Here is an 8,511-nt window from a genome sequence, read left to right on the forward strand (position 1 = left end):
ATGAGTTTGATTTCTATAATCAATTTCAACTTCAATAAATTCAATTGTTCCATACAAATTCAGAAAACAGAATTTAAATTCAGTCGTCTGGTGGAACAAATCTCATCACTTTCAATCTAGACCTATAACAGAATCAGATGAGTCAAAACAGCAGTGATACCTAGTAGCATGTTGCACAGCAATGCCAAAGGAAGTTAATAGTGTCTGCCTTACTGTATCAAACCTAGTAATAATCAAGTGAGTATAAAATAGCATGAGTGACAGAATATTCACAGCTTTATTCTCTGGGACTAAAAGACATACTTGTGTTCACAAATATCTCAACATTGAATAAAATGTTGATAGGACGGCGTGCACAATGTTGAAAACCTGTGAAAATATATTTTGGCAAAATGAACGTTGAGACAAAGTCCTTAGTCGTCCATAGTCATTTTCCCCAACAATTACACAATGTAATATCAGTAAGATGTATTTCATTCTGATTCCAATCCAAGAGTGGGAAAGTAAATCGTTGGTGCAGAGATGTTTCTTGGGTTCGGCCTCAGATTTCGAGCCGCGGGACGTGCCGTTCCCTACGTCTTCCCAGTCGAACAGATAATGCGGTTTCTCTTCATCGCTGATTCCACTGATTCCACACGTTCCTTCGACCTTAATCAGCTGTGGACACATAAAGCACATGATTCTTGAGAAGCGGGATGAAACCGCTTTTAATTTTGAAAAAGTCAAATATTACATGTTAAGATATAAACAAGTTCGCCCTCTTAGATGACTGAGAAATATGCCAACCACACCCCCCACAAGGTAACAGCATCATTCACCTCCCACCTATCAAAACCCTGCCGACCTGATCATTGTAATAAACCTAATGTAGCTGTCCTTTCTAGTTATGACAAAGACTCAAGTCAGTTATCTTGCATTGACATAATAAACTGTTTTAAACCACTCAGGGGGCCTGGCCTCCTACACGAATCATACTATTTTAACTCTGCCAGTCAGTCAGATTGGCCTGGGTTAATCTATACAATCTGTAAACCATCATGGCACTCATGTAAAAAAATCGTATTCATATTAAACCTGCTACATCTAATTCTGTCACCAGCGCCTCTACATGCACCTTAAAACTGGCACTGCTTACTGTAATGTGAGATCTTTAGTTAACAAAACTTTCATTGTTAATGACTCATATCATGAATCATATATGCCAATAAACTTGACTGTATTCTGCTCACCGAGACCTGGCTTGACAAGACAGGTAACAAAGAGCTAATTGAAACAGCACCTGCGAGTTTTAAATTTTCACACTGCACAAGAAGTAATAGGAAGGGCGGGGGGGATTGCTGCTCTCTATACTGACTGTTTAAACTGTAAAACTGTTTCTCTTGGTGATTTCGCAACTTTTGAATATCTAGCTATAGTTGTTAAATCTGTATTTCCTACCTTGCTACTTATAGTGTATCACCCTCCTAAGCTCAAAAATGTTTTTTTTAGATGAATTTGGTGAGCTGCTGTCTAAAATTGCCATTGACTATGACATGCCTTGTGACTTCAACATTCATACTGACAGTCCCACTAACTCAGATACAAAACACTTTCTTAATGTGTTAGAAACGTTTGAAACCTGGTTATCTCTAAAGGCCTCAATATAACAGTAACTGACATTTTGGATGTTGCAATTTCAGACCATTTTTGCATCTTTTTTAATATGACCTGGGTACCCAAACATGACAATCTAGTCAGATTCGTAGATCAGCGTTTTATCCATGCTAATACACCTGATATGTTTATTTGTGAATACACAAAGCAAACACTGCCCACCGTGTCATCATGTGATGACATGATGGACAACTTCAACTCTGTTTTTTTGTGATCAAATTTTTATTGGCCATGTGCTTTTTTTTTTTACACACAAACACAAGAAAACAAAAACACAAAAACCACATACACCTACATACTCATAAACATACACTCAAGTCCCCCCTCCCCCCTCCCCACAGGACCCATCAACCCACCCCTCCAAAATCACAACAAAGTCAGCCCAACCAAATTCAAAGATTAACAAACATAGATCATACCTTGACCCATACAATCTACCAAATGAACGTACATCAAATCAACTGTCATGGGACTCAAAAATACAACAGTTATAAATTAAATTACACAATATTACCTAACTCATTGGAATAATTCATCACTCTCCTGCTGGTTCAGCGCCCGTATGCATGGCTTCAATAAATGAAGACCACGACCTAATGTTTTCCACGTTAGCGCCATGCATACGGGCCACTGACATCTCCATGTTGGCCAAGTCCACTACTGTGGACACCCATTGCTGATATGGCAAGGTGTGTGGGATGCCTTCCATCTCTGGGCTATCATTTTTTTTGCTGCTGTTAGGCCGACCAAAAACCAACGCCGCTGCCTCACGGACAGGTTCAACCCAGTGAAATCATTTAATAACAAAATTACAGGGGAACAAGGAACAGCAACCCCCAACACTACAGACATCCTCTCTGTTGTAAGTCAGATCATCGACAGCATTGCTCCCATTAGAACTAAACAGACCACTGGAAAACCTAAAGCTCCTTGGAGAAATGGGGAAAGAGTGAGGATGCTAAAAAGATCCCGCCGAAGGGCAGAGCGTAAATGGCGAAAGACCAAGCTGCAGGTAGATTATGAAATCTATAAAAAAAAATGCACTTAACTGCTATAACAAAGAAATGAAAATTGCAAGACAGTATTACATCTCTCAAATGATAAATGATAATAAAAATAAGGTACAGCTCCTAAATACATTTCCGACCTGCTCACTGGCTATAAACCAATCAGATCCCTCAGATCATCAGGCATGTGTCTCCTAAATGTACCTAGAGTTAAATCTAAATCAGGTGAAGGTGCATTTAGTCACTATGGTGCTGTTCTCTGGAACAAACTACCTGCTGACCTGAGATCTGCCACAACTGTATCCTCTTTTAAAAGCAGTCTTAAAACACTGCTTTTTTCTCAGGCTTTTGGTAGTTATAGTGTGTGTTTGCCTTTGTGTGCGTCTGCTGTAGTCCGTGTGTGAGTGCTGTTGTATGAATAGGACAGGGGTTGTAAAAAGCTGTATTTTATGTATGTGTGTGTGTGTTGTATGTGTGGCTCAAAGGTTATTTTATTTATGTGGAGTATTTTATATATGTGTGTATTCTATCTCTTATTTGTTTATTGTTACTATTTTGCCTTTTTATGTGAAGCACATTGAACTTACCTGTGTATGAAATGTGCTATACAAATAAAATTGACTTGACTTGACTTGACTCAGCTACTGAGCAGTGTTTCAGTGCAACCTCTTGATTTGACCATTTTTTCACAAAATAAGTTTTTCATATCATCGCTTGGTTTGTGTCATCACCGTCAGACGTGTTATTTCGGGGGGGTTTTAACATCTGAAGGGCCTTCAGATGATCACCTCCGATGAGTTTTAACATTCAAATTGTATTAACTTTCAACAAGAAACATTCAACGTGAAATAACAAAAACTGCTGTATTTGCATAGGCTTTGAATATAGTATCCATGTCACAGGAAGGAATGTCACAGATTTGTTTCTAATGCTTTATTTTGACCTCCACATTGTTCCCACAGAAGAAGAATTGAACAGTTGCTTTAATAAAGGTTAATATTTACCTGCACTGCACCATCTGGTTTGCGGTAGACAAAGAAAGATTCGCTGAAACTGAAAGCAAATTTTGAAGCTCCATCTTTCATAGTCCATCTGTGCACAGTCACTGTAAAAGAGAGAAGTAAGTTTAGTTTATATGTGAATGATTGAATGTGGCACAATAATATATTTAATACAAAGATAGCCCTTTACCCCGCAGCTCATGATGTTTCCTCAGTGACTGTCGGAGGCTGTCAGTAGTCTGAGATCAAGATGCCATTGTTAGATTAGGAGAAGGAATGTAAAACCTTGAATCATGTGATACCTTTAATACTAAATATCTTAGGTGTCTCAGGAGCATAACCGGTTCTCCCTATAGGATTAATAGGCAAATGCCTAGGGCCTCAAGCATCCTTTAATGTATTTTTTCTACTTAAAAAAAAAATATATATATATATATCTTATATTATCTTATCTTTTTGGATACATTCGTGCCAGTGATCATAAAACCAATCAAAAGCACTGATTTGGGGGAGGCCCACCCCCAGAAAAAGATGGATCTTATTGGCTGAGGCCCCCTTGAAAGTCTTCATTTTCTGCTCATGTCCACACAAGTAGAGAGAGCCACATTCACCTTTGTATTTGTTACATTTTATTTTGATATGTGCCGTATCTTATAACAGGTAACAAACATACAATGCTTTAAACACTACATTTTTATTCAGTCTTTATTGCTTCATGGTGGGTAGGATTTGTCTTAAATCCCTGGCAGGAGCATCCAGAAGCTCCAGTATCCTTCAGGGTTTAACTCTCTCTTACATGAGGGAAAGGGAAATGAAAGGGAAATGAAAGGGAAATGAAAATTACGTAGATTGAATGGAAGAAGACATGAAGACAGGATGTGACTCAGTGGGGAGATGTGGGGGTGTGATGTGAAATATCGTGAAATTTTCTGCCCGCATCCTACAAAAGAAAACCTATTTGGTCCTTAAAGGAGGTTAGCGAGACCTTTCTCCACAGCGCTCGCAGATGTGGCCCACATGCTGTAAACCGTCTGACAGGCAGATAGCTGAGGTGGGAGGCAGAGACTCAATTATTTCCTCAGAGTTTGACCCTGTCTAGTTTGGCCTGTTTATCCGGTTCAGCCAGACAGCTTGCAGCTTGCATTAGATATTCACCTTTCACTCAACGCTCATGTCGTCATTATCAAGATTCTCCAGGTGCAGATACATCATACATTTATTGCATGTCACCACTATCCAGAGGTGGGGACTCGAGTGGATTCAAGTCACAATTTTAATTACTTGAGACTTGACTTGACTTGGGTTCTGACTTGGGACTCGACTGACTTGTACTTAAAGACTTGAAAAGGTTTCTAAAGTCTTGACTTGAGATCTTGTGTTTGTGTAAATGACTTTGATTGAAAGTGATGAGATTTGTTCCAGCAGACGACTGAATTTAAATTCTGTTTTCTGAATTTGTATGGAATGATTGAATTTATTGAAGTTGAAACTGATTATAGAAATCAAACTCATGATGCTCTTACCAAGTTTTTATCCTATTAAAACCATATTGCATTGAAAAGTCCTAGATATTTAGTTTTCTTTAAGATATTAAATTGATACTGGACTGTTGATTTGTTCTGACTTGACTTGCTGTTCTACATTTAGCCTTGAGACTTGTGCCTCAAGACTTGAGAATGACTGGGGACTTGAGTAAAGTCTGCTTGGACACATCTCTGTCTCTACAACTTTATGTCTCCATAAAGTGTCTCCATATTTCAGAATTAACTTAAAGGATAAGGCCGGTGTTTTTTAATGCATTGCTTACCATCAACAAATCCTATGAAAATAACAAAATCAACAATGTTTGCTCGGGGCGCATGTCCTCCCCTCTCTCTCTCCCATACCTTCCTGTCTTTCTCTCACACTATCTCTGTCAAATAAAGCGTAAAAATGCCTAAAAAATAAATCTTAAAAAAAAAACCCAATGCGTTTGCTCTACTCCCGTTACTTTCTGACTTCCCACGTACCGTTTTTAGCCGTCAATCCGGAAGTCATTGGCTCCAATTGTAAACTAAAAACCTTGAAATACAGCTCACAAAGACATAGTTTCAATTTTAAAAATAGCAATTACAAAAAACTGTAAACAATAGCAAGACATACCAGTCCAAAAGAAAAAGAGACACTCTTCGTCTCGGAAAGCTTCTCATCTTACAGTTTTTTGTGATTGCTTACACACTTGTTGTGGGATTTGGCTCACTGTGTCAAAACTCTACACACAAGCCAAATAAGACACAACACTTGAAGATAAACATCTCACTTCTATGTCAAAATGAAACTCTGCAATCAAAACCTAACAATCCTTTTTCAAAATGGCATTTTTGCAACAAAATGATACACACATGCACCATTTGAATTACTCTTTCAAAGCAGCAACAACACACTGATGTACTTTATACAAAACACTGCTGTCTTTAGTACTTTGTATACCTTTTTAATTTTCTCATACCGGCTTCTGTGAAAGATTGTTCCAGTACAGTACATCTACTCAAATTTCAATGAACACAAAAATAGAAAGGCTTCAGAAAAAAAAAAATACAGCTTATTTTTTTGCCATTGCAGGTTTTTACAACAACAAAAAAACACAAAGAAAAGTAGAATTACAGTACAGTAATCAATACAATATGTTACCGTAAACTCAAACAAACAAAAATAATTACAGTAAGAGTAATGTCGTCGGAAATATGTCTCCGTCTATTGCCTGGTCCCCTTCTTTGTTCTTCTCTCTCTCTCTCTCTCTCTCTCTCTCTCTCTCTCTCTCTCTCTCTCTCTCACTGCCTCCATGTTTGCAAAGTACTCCCAAAAGAGGTGAGCTTACCTGAGGCCCATTTGTAGTGCTAAGGCTCAGACTGATTGGTGTTCAAGTACTGTATAAGTGTTTTCATGTATGTGTGGGTGTTGCCAATTTCAGGTATGTTTTGCATTTTGAATAGAAGTGTTTTCCCAATGATTGCAAGAGATTTCATTTTTTAACGAAGTGTCTAATGTAAGAAACTGTGTGTAGTGTTTTGCAAGAAGTGTGTTGCAGAATTGCAAACAAAGTGCAAAGCAGAAAATGTACTTTTGGTGCCTTTGTTTAAGGCATAGTTACAAAAGTTAAGGTTTTGATGCTTTTGTCTAAGCATTCACTTTCGGTGTGTAAGCAATCGGCAAAAACTGTATTAGCTGCAGTCTACACTTGAGTGTCTTTATAATGTTTATTTATGTTGGGCCAGCGCCAAGCAATAACCGCTCATCACCAAAGCTGTCAGCAAAATCAAGAAAAACTTCTGACTCAGAATTCTGAGATTTATTCTGAGATTTATCTCAGAACTCAGATACATTTTTCACGTGGCCCTAATCCTCTTCCGTAGCCTTGTGTTCAAAATTTCATCACTTCACTGTAGAGCTTTCATACCTCCAGATTGCTGTAAGCTGCAAACACACGAGACAAACACAATCTCCAACAGTTGAATCCAAAAAGCGATTAAAACACGTCTTTTCAACACAGCACCAGCCACACAGCAGTGGGACCTGCCTACATACTTCCTAAATGTCACGTTCAGTGCCACCCTGACTTGAGTCGGTGCCCCACCTCGGCCCCCTCAGTCAAAATGGCCTGGACACGCCACTGTAAAGTCTTTATCTCTCTATTTTACAGGCTGTATCTCTACAGCACATCTAGGACGACCTTGCTTGGATGGCTGTTATCAAGCTGGCACCTCCCTTCATAAAATAGTTTACAGAGGAAATTCTCTTTTGCCAGGAGGTCAGAGGCCAGAGTTACTCACTGCACCGCCCCTCTGCACAAATCATAACAAGTTTAACAGATTTACAAGTTACAGTTTTTTACGATTGCTAGCAACCTTTTATCAGTTCTGTAGTCACATTTTCATAACTCTTAACACAGTTAGCACAACATCGGTCTGTTGCGGGCCATACCATTAACACATTTCTTGTTCCTTTGACACAAAATGCATTCACTGAACACATTTTAAAAACTCTTGAATTTCTTTTACACACAAGCTCAACCAAGACCAAAACTATGGATTTTTACTGCCAAATTTACAAATGCTTTCACACTGTATGTCAGAACAGATAACCTCATGTTCTAAACCTAACTTATAGGCTAAAGTTGAAGTGAACAGCAGTTCACATTGTACATTGAAACATGTACATTTTTATTGCTAGTGAGAAACAGCTGATTGAAGTTATGCAAATAGACCAATCACAGCTGAACACTGCCAGGGGTGGATAAGGCACGCCAAAAGATACTTCCCAAGGTGCATAGCCAGAGAAAATATAAGGAGTGATGTGGACGAGAACATGTGGCCAAATGCAGAAGACCGGGTAGATTAGAAAAGGACTGTGTATTTTTCTTTTTTTTTCTTCTGTGCCTTTTTCTGTTTGTATATTTTATTTTTACACCACTGTAACCAGCAGCTATACTGCAGATTTTTGTTGATCTCTTGCAGTAATTTCCTATAGCAAATAAAGCCTTTACTGCAGCAATTCTGTAACTTATTCCTTTTTCATATACTGTACATTCTATAAAGTAAAGATGAGTCATTCACTTCTGATATAGAATGTTTGCAAAACATTTACTACACTCAACAAAATAAAAATGTAGAGTGACTTCAAAAGTAACTGCAGTGTGAAAAACAATTGATTATCAATATACTGTCTATTGTATAAGGGTAGAACTGACACATGTAAAGTAATGCATTATCTGTAATATCATCTGCTGTTAGTATTTTGTATGTCATTGTGCTGTGATTGACTAAATGTTCCTGTTGGAAGAAAACATGTGCTAGTGTTTTGAAAGAATTATT

Source organism: Centroberyx gerrardi, chromosome 8, assembly GCF_048128805.1.
Source record: "Centroberyx gerrardi isolate f3 chromosome 8, fCenGer3.hap1.cur.20231027, whole genome shotgun sequence".
Classification (NCBI taxonomy): Eukaryota; Metazoa; Chordata; class Actinopteri; order Beryciformes; family Berycidae; genus Centroberyx; species Centroberyx gerrardi.